A 15,664-nucleotide genomic window follows, 5' to 3' on the forward strand; every position below is an offset into this window, starting at 1 on the left:
AGGAACTTGAGACAAGGATGGAACCAAGGCAGGGAAGACAGACAAGGCTTGACAGGACAAGTCAAAACAAGGCTACAGCAAGGCAGGACAAGACAGGACTAGGCAAGACATGACAAGGAGGACAAGACATGACAGACAATACTAGAACTGGACCCAGACAAGGCAAGGCAAAAAGGGTTAGAGCTGGATCCAGACAAGGCAAGAAAGGACAAGGGAAACTAGGCTAGAACTGGATCCAGACAAGGCAAAGCAAGGGCAAGGCAAGAACTGGGTCCAGCCAAGACAGGAACAGATAAGGCAATATATATACTTTTCAAGTTGTGTACCATTCTACTGATGTTTGTAATGTAAGCCATATTAAACCTGAGCTCTTCTTGCGCTAATGTGGGATAAAAATGTCATAAATAAACTGTCCCACCCTTCACAAAACAAGATGTCTGAAAGGGTGGGTCGGTTCAGAGAGAAAGTCCCAGTGAAGCCTGCAGGAAGCCTATGAGTGTTGCTGCCCAGGTGAAGACTGGAGGGAGATGATTTTAAGGCACGAGAGGGGGTGGACGGTCTGCCAGGGGACGCGTATGCATCGCATGCACCTGGAATAAACATGCCACTGCTTGCTCATGCTGTGCTCACGTGTACCCCAACACTTATACGCTAACCCCCAGATTATATAAAGGTCACCCAAATTTGGGCATCTAAAATAATTAGTTAATGGGCTCCAATGATTTAATTATTGGAGCGAACACGTAATTGGCACTAATTATGATTTGGGCGCCAATCTGGCTATGTGTTATTCTTTAACAATGGGCACCTAAATTGATTTGCACGCAACACAGAAGGGGTTGTGGGCATGGGAGGGTCAGGGATGCATGCAGTCTGACAGAATAGTGGGAATTCATACCAAATTTGCACAACCTGATTTCAGCTGGCATAAGTCCTTGCGCCCGAAGGCTATTCTATAAAGAGTGATCATCCTGAAGTGCCCTTTATTGAATAGCATTGAGCGCCAAATTTTATCAGCACTAAATTTTCAGCACCATTTACATAATCTGGCCCTACATGACTTTTTACGCGTAAGTTATAGAACAGTACCTAACACTTATGTATGTAAGTCTGCATTATATATAGGCAAGTGTTAGTTTTCTATAACTTACATGCGTAATCAGCACCTAACTTTATAGAAGGAAGGGGGATGCAACTTATGTGAACCTTTAAAGAGCACTTAGTTGCTTTGCTACCACTTACAAGCAAACATGCACACTTACCTGTGAAAGTACTGGCATTCTGTACATTCATACATGCAAAGAGTGCAGAAACATGGGCACCCAGTTACACAATTGCCCTTTAAATGCATGCAATATTGGGGCACCTGGACTTGGCAAAAGCAGGTATAACCTGGAGCATCCGAGACAAAAATGTAAGCTATAAGTTGCATCTGAGTTTAACTCACATGCAGAGGCACTAATATTCAATATCTATGCATAGAGGACTAGATTCTATAAATGGAACTGAAAACGACACACTTACTCCTGGATCCTAGATAGCGCGCCTAGAGTAACATGCAGTTATGCGTGTAAACCTAGGCATATTCTATAATTTTGTGCGTCAATTGTTTTAACAAGTTGCTAAGTGTTAACCGCTCTTAACAAGCAACAGCGAGCACTAATTAGCAAAAAATTTGAATTTACGTGTATACATTGCTAAGCTTATTCTGTAATGTACTGCGCCTAAATTTTAACATGCACAGGCAAAAAGGGGTGTGGTTAGGGGGGCATTTAAATGGGTGTTTGAGGGTGTTCCAAAATCTGGGTACGTTGGCACGTAAATCTTCGAGCAGGGATTTACACCAGCTTTCCGTTGGTGTAAATGGACATATGTAGATTTAGTCATATGAACTATGCCTAAGTGTATTCTAAGTACCGCATGTAGATGTGCATGCGGTATTTAGAATATGCTTAGGTGTGATTGCCTACCACAAGTTAGGTATCATAGAATCGGGCACTTAGCGCTATTCTATAACCCTTGTCTAACATTAGCACCTGAAGTTACAACTAAATTTAAGTGCGACCATTTACGTCAAATAAAACCTGGTGTAAATTCCAACGCCTAACTTAGGTGCAGATTGGGCATATTCTATAATAGTGTGCGCAGTTTCTAGAAAAGTCCATGACCCATTCATGTTCTTCCCATGGCCACACCCCTTTTTGAGATCCCCGCATTAGAATTTACGCACACCATTTTACAGAATACACTTAGAAAATTGTGCGTGTAAATTCTAGTGTTAATTATAGCCAACAATGGCTTGTTATTGGCCAATTACTGGCGCCGATTGGCTTTTTAAATCAGTTGTATGCACAGTTTGGCAACACTGCCAAATTTGCGTGCACAATTTTAGTTGCCATATACAGAATCCGGGGGATAGGGAAGAATTCTATAAATTGCACTCAAAATTCAGCACCGGAAAAAAATTGACTTTAAGCGCTATTCTATGAAGGGCACTCACCCTTTACAAAGTAACACCTAGTATTGATTTTCATGCCCAGATCTCTGGGCACCAGACATGCCAGCTAAAACCTGGTGTAAATCCTAGAACGCAAATTGGACACAGATCCCTCATATTCTCTAATACTGCACTCAAAATTTTGAAATGCCCATGACCAAACCATGGCCCCTTTAGGGTGGCATGCTATGGGATTTGGGCACCCACTGTTCTAGAATACTGCACAGCCAGACGCACGTATGCAAATCCTAATTGGTGCCAAATGATGTTGATAATTGGCTGTTAACTTCCACTTATTGCTTCTTAATGGCTCATTGTCCAATTAAGTTGCACATGTATCTTGAATCAGCACTCAAATTTGGGTGCCATATAGAATCCAGGGGATATAGTGGGTTAAATGATCATTGTTTAGTTTTAAACCCTGCTGGGTTACTGGGTCATCGTCTCCACCAACTATTATTCCATCTCTTTTTGGTAGGCTCATTGCTCCTATTCCATCTTTCTATTATCTTGCAGTACTTCTCGATTCTGGCCCCTCTTTTGGTCCTCAAATTTCACAGGTTGTTAAAACAGGCTTTTTTTTTTTTTTTTTTTTTTTTGCAAACTGATGTCAACTCATAATTTATTGGACTTTGATGCACTCTGTTCACTATTTTATGCTTTCATTCATTCTAGATATGATTACTGTTATCTATGCTGGGATCACTAAATATAATCTCAAGAGATTGCAAACTTTACAAAATATGGTAGCACTTATATTGTTTCGAGCATCTTATTTTGATCATGCTTCACCTCTCCTTTGACAGCTTCATTGGTTACCCATTAATTTTAGGGTTAAATTTAAATCTTAACCCACAAAGTTTTGCACCGTGGTTTCCCTGCTTATCTTTCTTCCCTGGTAATTCCTCTCATACCTTACATTCATTATATGATAATAGGTTAGTTCTGCCACACACCTCTAAAGCCAGGTGGGAATCCATTAGATCCAGTGCATTTTATTTAAGCATTATGAAATTCACTACTGTCGCATCTTCAGCTAGAGACATCATATGCATCTTTCTGTGTTTTATTAGAGGAGTGTGGTAGCCATGTTAGTCCACTCTTAAGGTTATCAATAGAAATCAAACCAAATAAAACATGGAAAAGAAAATAAGATGATACCTTTTTTATTGGACATAACTTAATACATTTCTTGATTAGCTTTCGAAGGTTGCCCTTCTTCGTCAGATCGGAAATAAGCAAATGTGCTAGCTGACAGTGTATATAAGTGAAAACATTCAAGCATTACTATGACAGTCTGACAGGGTGGGAGGATGCAGGTGGGTCAGAGGTATGCATGGGGACATCAAAGCATATCATTGATATTCTAACAGGATGGGTGTGGATAATTGAGGGGTGGGGTGATCAACAGAGAAATACAGCTTTATGGTTTATAATGGGCTAGGAACTCCAGATCCTTGTTAAGTCCTTTCTGTTGGGTGTTAAAATATTCAATCATTCTGACTTCAAAGGTCTTACGTTCTTGTATGGTTTTAAAGTTACCTTTCAGGATTCTCACTGTGAAGTCACTGGTACAGTGTCCTGGTCCTGTAAAATGTTGACCAACAGGCGTGGGAACCCTAGTGGCACCAGTATTGTTTATGTGATGTCTATGTAAATTGAATCTTGTCTTAAGCATCTGGCCTGTTTCTCCAATATAGCATCCTTCGTTACATTTTTTACACTGAATGATATATACCACATTGGAAGATGAGCAAGTGAAAGATCCCTTTATGTTGAATATCTTTCCTTTGTGGGTAACTGTGGGGTCCTGTGAAATATTTTGGCATAGTTTGCAACTGGATAAATTACAGGGAAGTGTGCCCTTCTGTTCCTCTTCAGTCTGTGATGGAAGTTTACTTCTGATTAGCTTGTGTTTTAAGTTGGGTGGTTGTCGGAAGGCCAGTACTGGTGGGGATGGGAATATCTCTTTCAGTAATTCATCCTCCTGGAGTATAGGTTGTAGATCTCTTATGATTTTCCTCAGTTTTTCCAGCTCTGGATTGTATGTCACTACAAGGGGAATTCTGTCTGTGGATTTTTTCTCCTTGTACTGTAGCAGATTCTCCCTGGGTGTTTTGAGGGAGGAGGCAATATTTTTGGAGATTATTTTGGGGTTGTAGCCTTTCTGTTTGAAGGATGCACTCAGGCTTTTAAGGTGTCTGTCTCTGTCCCCTGGGTCAGAGCAGATACGGAGGTATCTTGTGGGTTGGCTGTAAATGATGGATCTTTTTGTATGTGAAGGATGGAAGCTGGAGTTGTGGAGGTAGCTGCATCTGTCTCACCTTTTTCAATAGGCTTTTTTTGTCATAGGCTTGGGATGGGTCTCTAACAGGAGACCACGGTTAATAGATAGCTTTCAAACAGGTAGAAAAAGCGACGGCCAAAGCCAGAAGGATGCTTGGGTACATAAAGAGAGGCATGACCAGCAGGAAAAAGGAGGTGATAGTGCCGTTGTATAAGTCTCTGATGAGGCCTCATTTGGAGTACTGCTTGCAGTTCTGGAGACCGCACCTACGGAAAGATATAAACAGGATGGAGTCGGTCCAGAGGGCGGCTACGAAATTAGTAAGCGGTCTTGAATGCAAAAATTATAGGGACAGGCTTATGAACCTCAACATGTATACGCTGGAAGAGAGGAGGGAGAGAGGACACATGATAGAAATGTTTAAATATCTCAAGGGCATTTATGTACAGAAAGAGAGCCTTTTTCAAAATGGAGAGCTCTGGAATGAGGGGGCATATGACAAACTTAAGAGGGAATAGGCTTAGGAGTAACCTAAGGAAGTATTATTTCACAGAAAGGGTGGTGGAGGCGTGGAATGGCCTCCCGCTGGAGGTGATGGAGTCGAGGACTGTTCCAGAATTTTAAAAGGCATGGGATAAGCATGTGAGATTGCGTAGGAACAGGAAGAATTAGGGGTTACAGAGGCTGGGCAGACTGGATGGGTCATATGGCCTTTATCTGCCGTCATGTTTCTATGGTAGTTGTGTGAATTATTGATTTTATTTTTGGTTATAGTTTTTTGTTTTGTATGTATGTTTTTTGGCTATCCTTCTTGTATGACTGTTGTAGTTTGAATGGTTCAGGCAGTTCTTTCCTATCTACAATTGCTGTTCTTTTCTATTTTCTTGTTTTTTTTACTGTAAACAGCTTTAATTTGCTTAAGTGGTATAGCAAATCTAATAAACGATAATTCTCTTTAGGTTGCCTGAAATTAGGCACCAGGATGATGCATGCTAAGCATGAATCCTATAACCGCAATTATGCACACAGAGCCAGATTATGTATATGGTGCCTAGAAAATCTGCGCGGAAAACATTTCCGCCTAAGCATATTCTATAAGCAGAATACACTTAGTTGACATCCTAGTGCCTAAAACTGTGCACCTCCATTTACACCAATGAAAATTTGACGTAAATCCCAGCAGTAGATTTAGGCACAGAGGGCCTAACAATGTGTGTAAATTTTGGAACGACCATGAAATGCCCTTCTCCGTCCATAACCATGCCCCTTTTTGCCTGTGTGCATTAAAACGTAGGCACAGTGCATTACAGAATATGCTTGAGGAGTTGTGCGCATAAATTGTAATTATTGCCAATTAGTGCTCATTATTGCTTAAGTGCTGTTAACAATGCTGATTGGCTTGGCTGATTAAGTTACGTGCATTGTTACAGAATACGCTTGGATTTCGGCACAGAATGCTAGTCGCTACATAGAATCTGAGGTGTAACGTCCACGATAGAATACCAGTGCAAGTCTGCATTTACACTCCTAACTTAAGGCACACCCACTTACACTAGGCTCAATGGCTGGGGCAAATGCTCATGCAGTGAGAGGCACGCACTGACGCAGTATGTGTGATCTTTTTAAGCGTAAGTTTTGGTGGACCACACCATCAGGTATCAATTTGTGAAACATGTTGGTGGAGGTGTCCGTGAGTTGCAAAGTAAGGGGAAGGGAAAGGGAAATGGGACTTGATATACCGCCTTTCTGTGGTTTTTGCAACTACATTCAAAGCGGTTTACATATATTCAGGTACTTATTTGTACCAGGGGCAATGGAGGGTTAAGTGACTTGCCCAGAGTCACAAGGAGCTGCAGTGGGAATTGAACTCAGTTCCCCAGGATCAAAGTCCACTGCACTAACCACTAGGCTACTCCTCCACTCCATATGAAACAATTTGATGAAGGATTACTAATTTGGAGTGTTTTAAAGCATTTCTACATCTACAGAGTTGGAACATGTTTATGAAAGTCAAGGATATATACTGGATTTTGTGACAATAAATATTTAAAATTTTCAAGAACTTAGTTATGCTGTTTGGAACTGAATTTGACAAAAAGAAAAAGATAACTATTAGATACAGCTGGGTCTTCCTTTTTTGAATATTCAGTATCCCTGCCGATGTGTTTTGACCATTTAAATTGATTTATCATGCCTACCTGTAGGCAAGTCCACAACAGCTAATATTCTATAAAGAGTGTATATAAGATCCAGGCATGCCCCCAACCTGCCCAAGACGCTTCCAGGTCCAAGCCCCCCCCCCCCCCCCTTGCAGTTGCGCGTGATGGATTTTGCAATTTGCATGCACTTTTTGTAGAATCCTGACTAATGGCAGTCAACACACTGAACTGCATTAGCACTAGTTAACACAAATTACAGCCAATAATTGGCTGACGCCAATGAGCAGTTAATTATTTAATTAAGTTCCACACGTAACTGACATTTTTCTGTAAAGGTCGCCCAAATTTGCAAGCTAGGCATAATATTGGGCATGCAAGTTTATAGAATTAGGGGGACACAGTATGAGCCTAAGCAAGCATGCATTTTCAGCTGCTGAAAATCTGCATAAGCTATTTGCATATTTATACATATAGTGGACTGTCCCATTTAAACACTGACCTGATTCATATTTTTTTGATTCACAAATCCATATTCTGTTTGTTCAGCCTGTTTTTAAACTTGGATTTTTCTTTCCCTTCTCCATTACTGATTATTAGGATTTTCAGCAATAACAGCTATTACACATGATGAAGACAACTAGTAGTAATATTTAATGCACTTATTTTTTTTTAAGTGGATAACCACTTAAAGGAAAGCTTTCTTCTGTGCCCTTTCTTATGCCTCTAGATCTTATGAGAGGCACAATCATGTTTTTATTTTTTAAATATACACATTAAAACCTATCCCCTCAGCAACAAACAGGGTCGATTCCTTATTCTTCAGAAAAAATATCCACTTATCTATAACTTTAATAGAGGATTACAAAGAACAGCCTGAAGAGGTTATCCATTACATCTAAATCAAATTTCTTTCAACCATGAATTTAAAGACATCTACAATTAATTGTATCATAGCTGCTGGAAAATAACCATATTCTAGTCTCCCTATACAAACCATTTAACATGTGCTAAAATCTCTCTATATAAAACGCACCTCCAACGTTCTACTGAAGCCTCACTTACCCAACATTCTAAAAATGAAGGGGGTGAGATCGCTTGTGTCTGCCCCGCCCACGCGTCAAACGTGATGACGTCGAGGGCAGAGCAATGACAGTCAACCAATCACATCGCTCGGCACCGCAACGTCAGGGAAGGAGGCGGTGCTCCCGACGTCTAGCCTTCCCTTCGCTGTGTTCCGCCTTCTTCTGACGTCAAAAGAAGGCGGAACACAGCGAAGGGAAACCTAGACGTCGGGAGCACCGCCTCCTTCCCTGACGCTTCGCTGCCGGAACCGCCACGGAGGTAAATTTAAAAAGAAGAAAAAAAACAAACACGGATGTTGGGGGGAGAGAAGAGGGTGCCCAGTAAAATAGAACAATGGGAGCGGGAGGCCAGGGGAGAAACGACAGCATGGATGCGAAGGGGGGGGGGGAAGAAGAGGGCGGGCCGGGCTGGGACATGGGAGAGAGAGGAGCATGGATGCGAGGGGGGGGGGTCATGGAAGGGAGAGAGGGGACTTGCTGGAAAAGGATGAATGGAGGCGGCAGGGGACAGAGGAGCATGGATGGCCATGGATTGGGAGGGCAGGGCTCAGGGAGAGAGGGAAATTGCTGGAAAGGGATGAATGGAGGGGGCAGGGGAAAGAGGAGCATGGATTGGGAGGGCAGGACTCAGGGAGAGAGGGGAACTGCTGGATAGGGATGAATGGAGGGGACAGATGGGCATGGATGGATATGGATTGTAGGGCAGGCCTCAGGGACAGAGAGGAATTGCTGGATAGGGATGAATGGAGGGGCCAGGTGACAGAGGAGCATGGATGGGCATGCATTGGAAGGGCAGGACTCAGGGAGAGGGGAATTGCTGGATAGGGATGAATGGAGGGGACAGATGGCCATGGATGGATATGGATTGCAGGGCAGGCCTCAGGGAGAGAGGGGAATTGCTGGATAGGGATGAATGGAGGGGGCAGGTGACAGAGGAACATGGATGGCCATGGATTGGGAGGGCAGGGCTCAGGGAGAGAGGGAAATTGCTGGAAAGGGATGAATGGAGGGGGCAGGGGACAGAGGAGCATGGATGGGCATGGATTGGGAGGGCAGGGCTCAGGGACAGAGGGAAATTGCTGGATAGGGATGAATGGAGGGGACACATGGGCATGGATGGATATGGATTGCAGGGCAGGCCTCAGGGAGAGAGGGGAATTGCTGGATAGGATGAATGGAGGGGACAGGTGACAGAGGAGCATGGATGGGCATGGATTGGGAGGGCAGGGCTCAGGGAGAGAGGGGAATTGCTGGAAAAGGATGAATGGAGGGGGCAGGGCTCACACTCTCTCTCATATACAATGTCTTTCTGACTCTCACTCTCACACACTGTCTCACACTGTATCACATTCACTCTCTATGTGCCACACAGTCACTCACACACTCGCTTGGTCTCATACACTCACTCTCACAGAGAATCTGTGTCTCACACACACTCTCTCTCTCGCCCACACACACACACTCTCTCTCACACTGTCTCACATACACACACTCTCATTCTCACACACACACTCTCACAAACACACTCACACCCAGACTCACTCTCTCTCACACACTCACAATTTCACTCTGACTCTCAAACAGTCACTCTCACATACACTCTCCCAAACATACACACTCCGAGGAAAACCTTGCTAGCGCCCGTTTCATTTGTGTCAGAAACGGGCCTTTTTTACTAGTCATAAATATTGCTAGGTCTTTCAAATATGACAAATTCTGAGATAGGAGTTATTCTTTTTTTTTTTTAGAAATTATGGTACAGGGCTCCACCTGGTGGTATATGGAAACCACCACAGCTTAGGCTTTCCAAACAATGTTAAAGAGCTCGGGGGGGGGGGGGGGGGTCACTGCAGTAAGCTTGTATTAGAGGCGTGCTTTCTAATACAATCGTAGCACAAAAATTAGGCTTCCCAATACAGTAACCAAACACATAGGCTGTATGTGAAAAATATCTGCTTGCATGGGAGAGGAGATGCATGCACACACAGGTCTGCTTGAACAGCAACTATATCTTACACATAGGTCTCAGCACAAAAATCTTTTACCAGTGTCTGGAGTTCAATGCACTCAGCTACTGGATTGCTATTCTGTGCATATGGGGGGGGGGGGGGGGGGGGGGGGCAGATTCAAGAAAGAGTGCCAAACTTTAGGCATCTGGATGATACAAGAATTTTATACACATTACAAAATCCAGAAATAAAACAAAAAAGAGATAAAGTCAACAGGTCTCCCTTCTCCCCCCCACCCCCACCCCTTCATACTAGCATCTAGGGTAATTATGTGATTATCCAATTAAACCTGATGCACAACATAAGCTGTACAGATCAAGGATGTGGCTTCCCGCATGAGATGGCAAGGTTAGCCACAGAGGTTCCCCCTGGGGCTTTGAAAGTCAGACACTCCCTGGCGTTCTAAGCACATCTGTGTAATTAAATACGCACACCATCTAGACAATGAAGGTCCTGCTGATTATAACCAAGAAAACAAATTAGCTTTAAGGCCAAACAAAATAGCATATTGAAGAAATTTTTTAAAGCCCACAGTTACTAGTCCATTAAAGGTAAAAGCGCCAAACAAAATCAAAGCATCCACTGTGATCTGTACATTCCAGAACTTCCATATCATGTCTAGGAGACGATGGCAAAATCTATTAACCAAATTGCATGTCCAAAATATATGCCCAAGGGTCGCTGGGATCTTACCACATCTAGAGCACTTTTAAAGTGTAAACTCAAGCCAGCTTTCTGTGCTTTGGAAGGTGATACATAAGAGTCGGAGTGTAAATTTGTTCAGTGTTTCCTGATGTAGCACATTGAACAAACAGGCCTGAAACTGTTGTATGTTAGTTCGAATGCAATCTCCAATAATGGTACCATTTAAATCCTGGGTCCATTTCCGTGCTAGTGCAGCATAATCTAAATGAGGCGTCGAATCCTTGAGAAATCTATGACGGTAGACCAGGGGTACATGTTGTTGAGATCCTTCAGGATTTTGTAATGTTACATTGTTGGGCGTGCCTTGTTTTTTCATGCTTATGTACTTTCCAAGATACTAATAAACAGATTTAAACATAATGACAGTTCCACAAGGAACTGCCCCCCATTACCTCTCCACTGTCATCTCTCCCTACATTCCTCCCCGTGAACTCCGCTCACTGGACAAATCTCTCTTATCGTCCCCTTTCTCCTCCACTGCTAACTCCAAACTTCGTTCCTTTTCCCTCGCGGCACCTTATGCCTGGAATAGACTTCCTGAGCCTGTACGTCTAGCTCCATCTCTACCTGTTTTCAAATCTATGCTGAAAACCCACCTTTTCACCACTGCTTTTGGCTCCTAGCCACTACTCAAGTGCCCTCCCCTTGTTCCTTCTCACCCAATACTTTCTTCGCCCTTAATTGTCTTGTCTGTCTGTATTTTTAGATTGTAAGCGCTGTTGAGCAGGGAATGTCTCTCTGTGTCAGGTGTTCAGCGCTGCGTGCGTCTGGTAGCACTATACAAATGTTAATAATAATATAGAATACTATAAGTATGCAATTTTGTGCCTAACTTTAGGTGTGAGCACTTATACCATGTCAAAGGCTGGTGTAGGCTGATGTAAATGCTGGAGTCTAACTATTGTACAGACAGAGAGGGTAATACAGTATACAATCAGAGAAACCAAAAGAAAAAAGCAACACTGGGCCTTCAAGACTAGGACAACAGGAGTACTTTATTAGCCAAAGACCCGACACGGGCCGTGGTTCGGCGCCAACCTCAGGGGTCAAATTGTAGATATAGCAATCGTACAGAGTTCAAGTTGTAAATGCCTTAGAGACAGCCTGGGTAACTTGCATTAATTTCGCTATAGCGCGAAAAAAGGGGGCTCCGGCGAAGGAGCCTTCTCCTGTTTGATCCGAAAGGGTAAATGTTTATTTGGTGTCTGGTCCTTTCTACATGAAGTAACAAAAAAGGCGGCCTTTTTTGTTACTTCATATAGAAAGGACCAGACACCAAATAAACATTTACCCTTTCGGATCAAACAGGAGAAGGCTCCTTCGCCGGAGCCCCCTTTTTTCGCGCTATAGCGAAATTAATGCAAGTTACCCAGGCTGTCTCTAAGGCATTTACAACTTGAACTCTGTACGATTGCTATATCTACAATTTGACCCCTAAGGCAGGCATTGCTTTTTTCTTTTGGAGTCTAACTATTGTCAGGACTTGCTTATCCACTCCTACTCTAAGATCATATTCATGCACATTTCTGATTTCACATGTAACTTTCTTTAAGTTAGTCCCCCTACTTTCTGAATCCTGTTATTCTATCTTGCTATATGTTCCACCTGTGCTTACATTGTATGCGGTCTATTAAGATGTTTTAATTCATATTGTGTTGAAACTGTAAAGTAACACACTATTGGGCTCATTTTCAAAATGTCTAAAGTGTGGCATAAGCAGTATTTGGACTTTTTTTTTTTTCACAAAAACTTCCAAATCAGTATTTTCAAAACCTAGTTCCAGAGACATTTTTCTTTGAAGTCCGTCAGAAGTCAGTCCAAATCTCAAGGGGGTGTATCACGGGCATCTTCAGGGCGGGAGTTGGGCGTTCCTGAGACATTTTTCAACCATAATGGAAGAAAACAAAACCGTCCAGGACTAAAACTAAGACAGTTTAAGCTAGACCTGTTTTTATAACAAATAAGGCACAAAAAGGTGCCCTAAATAACCAGATGACCACCGGAGGGAATCAAGAATGACCTTCCCTTATTTCCCCAGTGGTCACTAACCTCCTCCCACCCCCAAACCTCCAAAACACATGATGAAAAACATTACTTGCCAGCCTCAGATGTTATACTCAGGTCCATTAGAACAAAAGGGAAATGGGACTTGATATACCGCCTTTCTGAGGTTTTTGCAACTACATTCAAAGCGGTTTATATATATTCAGGTACTTATTCTGTACCAGGGGCAATGGAGGATTAAGTGACTTGCCCAGAGTCACAAGGAGCTGCAGTGGGAATTGAACTCAGTTCCCCAGGATCAAAGTCCACTGCACTAACCACTAGGCTACTCCTCCATGCAAGTCCTTGGAGTAGCCTAGTGGTGGGTGCAGTGCACTGCAGACAGGTAGACCCAAGCTTCTACCTCCCCCGACCTGTTACACTTGTGGAGGAAACTGTGAGCCCTCCAAAACTCACCAGAAACCCACTGTACCCACATATAGGTGCCCCCTTCATCTGTAAGGGCTATGGTAGTGGTGTACAGTTGGGGGTAGTGGGTTTTGGGGGGCTCAGCAGACAATGTAAGGGAGCAATGGTCAGATGTGTACCTGGGAGCATTTTACAAAGTCCACTGCAGTGCCACTTAGAGTGCCTTATTGCTTTCCAGGGATGGCAGGGGGACCAGTGTACTAAAAATGCTGGCCTCTCCTACATCCAATGGCTTGATTTTGTGTGTTTTTCAGTTGGAGGTTTTTTTTTTCCAAAAATGGACAAAAAAAAATAAAATGTCCATATCACAAAACCTTCTATTTTCGAAAACAAAAGATAGACATTTTTCTTTTTTGAAAATGACCTTCTTTGCTATTCAGATTTGGGACATTTTTTTTGTAAAATGTCCAAAATCGGACTTAGACATCATATTGAAAATGCCCCTCCACACCATACTATATAGTGCTATCTGAACATTTTACTGTTGTAATTATCTATTGCCTATGTTACACCTACTCTTGCTGTACACCAACTTGGGTGAATTTCTTCAAAAAGGCAATAAATAAATCCTAAATAAATACTTACTTTAGCTTCACTTACTTTATAACTATAAAGTCTTACCTGCTTGCAAAGGCTAATCCGCATGAGAACATAAGAGTAGCCATACTGGGTCAGACCAATGTCTGTCTAGCCCAGTATCCTGTTTCCAATACTGGCCAATCCAGATCACAAGTACCTGGCAGACACCCAAATAGTTGCAACATTCCATGAAATCAATCCTAGGGCAAGCAGTTGCTGCCCCATGTCTGTCTCAATAGCAGACTATAGATTTTTCCTGCAGGAACTTGTCCAAACCTTTTTTAAACCGAGATACGCTAACCGCTGTTACCAGCCATTTTAAAGCAAATGCGGCAGCAACAGGGTCAGCGGCTGGAGCAGGCAGGAAAGACTGGGGATCTTTCCTGCCATGAAGAATCCACTAGACCACCAGCGTGGTGGCTTCAGGTATGTGCCAAGAGCGGGAGGGCACCCTGCGTCTTGGGGGACAGAGGAGGAGGTGTGGAATAGCCTGGTAGGTGGGTGGGTGGGAGGGATATCATACATGCTGTAAAAAAAATTGTTGAATTTTTATTTAATCTCACTTACATTTCAAACATACCAGCTTGTGCATATGGATGTATACAGAGGAAGTATAATAATGGAATAACTTTTCATAGATTATGATTTATAACAAATTATTACTCTATGTGTCATTTGGAGGGACTGGTTACAGGAATGCCCTATAACTGTTATATTCATGCAGAGATTTTGTTCTCCTAGTAAAGGGTCACTAAAATAGACATCAAGTTATGAGAATCAGGTGCTCAACATTCAGAGATTCTATTTATTTACTTATTTATGGCATTTTATACCACATTAAACATGAATTAGACTGGAACCTGGGAGCATTTAAAACATTTTTTTCCTGGAAAGAGTAATGCATTGCTCCCCCCCCCCCCTCCCCAAGGCTCTCTCCCTGTGTATAGCCAGCTCTGAAATTTCGAGGGGGGGCACAGAAGTGGACTGGGGCCCCCAGTCCACCTCTGCACCGCCCCCCTCCAATTGCAGGGCTGGCCATACCCGGGGACAGAGCCTGTTAAAAATTTACCAGCACACCACTGTATCTAGCCCAATATCCTGCTTCCAACAGTGGCCAAGCCAGGTCACAAGTACCTGGCAGACACCCAAATCCTGGCAACCTTCCATGCTACAAATCCCAGGGCAAGCAGTTGCTTCCCCATGTGTCTCAATAGCATGAATCAGCATCCTATCTCTGAACCACCTTCATTCACCTGACCGCTCTCTCACCTCTGCCATAAAGCTTCCCTTTCTTCAAATTTCCATTTCCACCCTCCAATGCATCCTCTTGCCTCAGGGAATTCTGAGAATCTACTAACTGTGAGTAAATCAGCACATTTATTCAATAAAAGTAAATTTCAGAAAAAGTTAAGAGACTTCTGGTGTTTGCTGCTGAGGTTATACTATCTGGTTATTTTAGCATATGTCTGCTTTAAGAGATTAGAAACAGTATTAATGTACAGGAGGTGAGCCTCTTTCATATGAAGGAAAACTCTGGAATGAGAGGGCATAGGATGAAGTTAAGAAGTTATAGGCTCAGGAGCAGGGGCATATCTGCGTGGGGCCACAGAGGCCTGGACCCCCCTACCGCCGTCACCTACCCCCGCCGAGGACCACTTCCTGCCAGTGCCTTTTACTTCAGCTGGCTGGGGGGCCCCAACCCCCGCCAAGGTCTTGTTTAAGTTTTCTTCCTCATGCTGTGCTGTTAAAAGCTGCATCCCTTCCCTTCCATTTTCGGACGGAGTCTGACGTCGCAGCACGTTGTACGTGCAGGACGTCAACATGCTGCGATGTCAGACTCTGTCCGAAACTGGAAGGGAAGGGATGCAGCTTTT

Source organism: Microcaecilia unicolor, chromosome 5, assembly GCF_901765095.1.
Source record: "Microcaecilia unicolor chromosome 5, aMicUni1.1, whole genome shotgun sequence".
NCBI classification, from domain to species: Eukaryota; Metazoa; Chordata; class Amphibia; order Gymnophiona; family Siphonopidae; genus Microcaecilia; species Microcaecilia unicolor.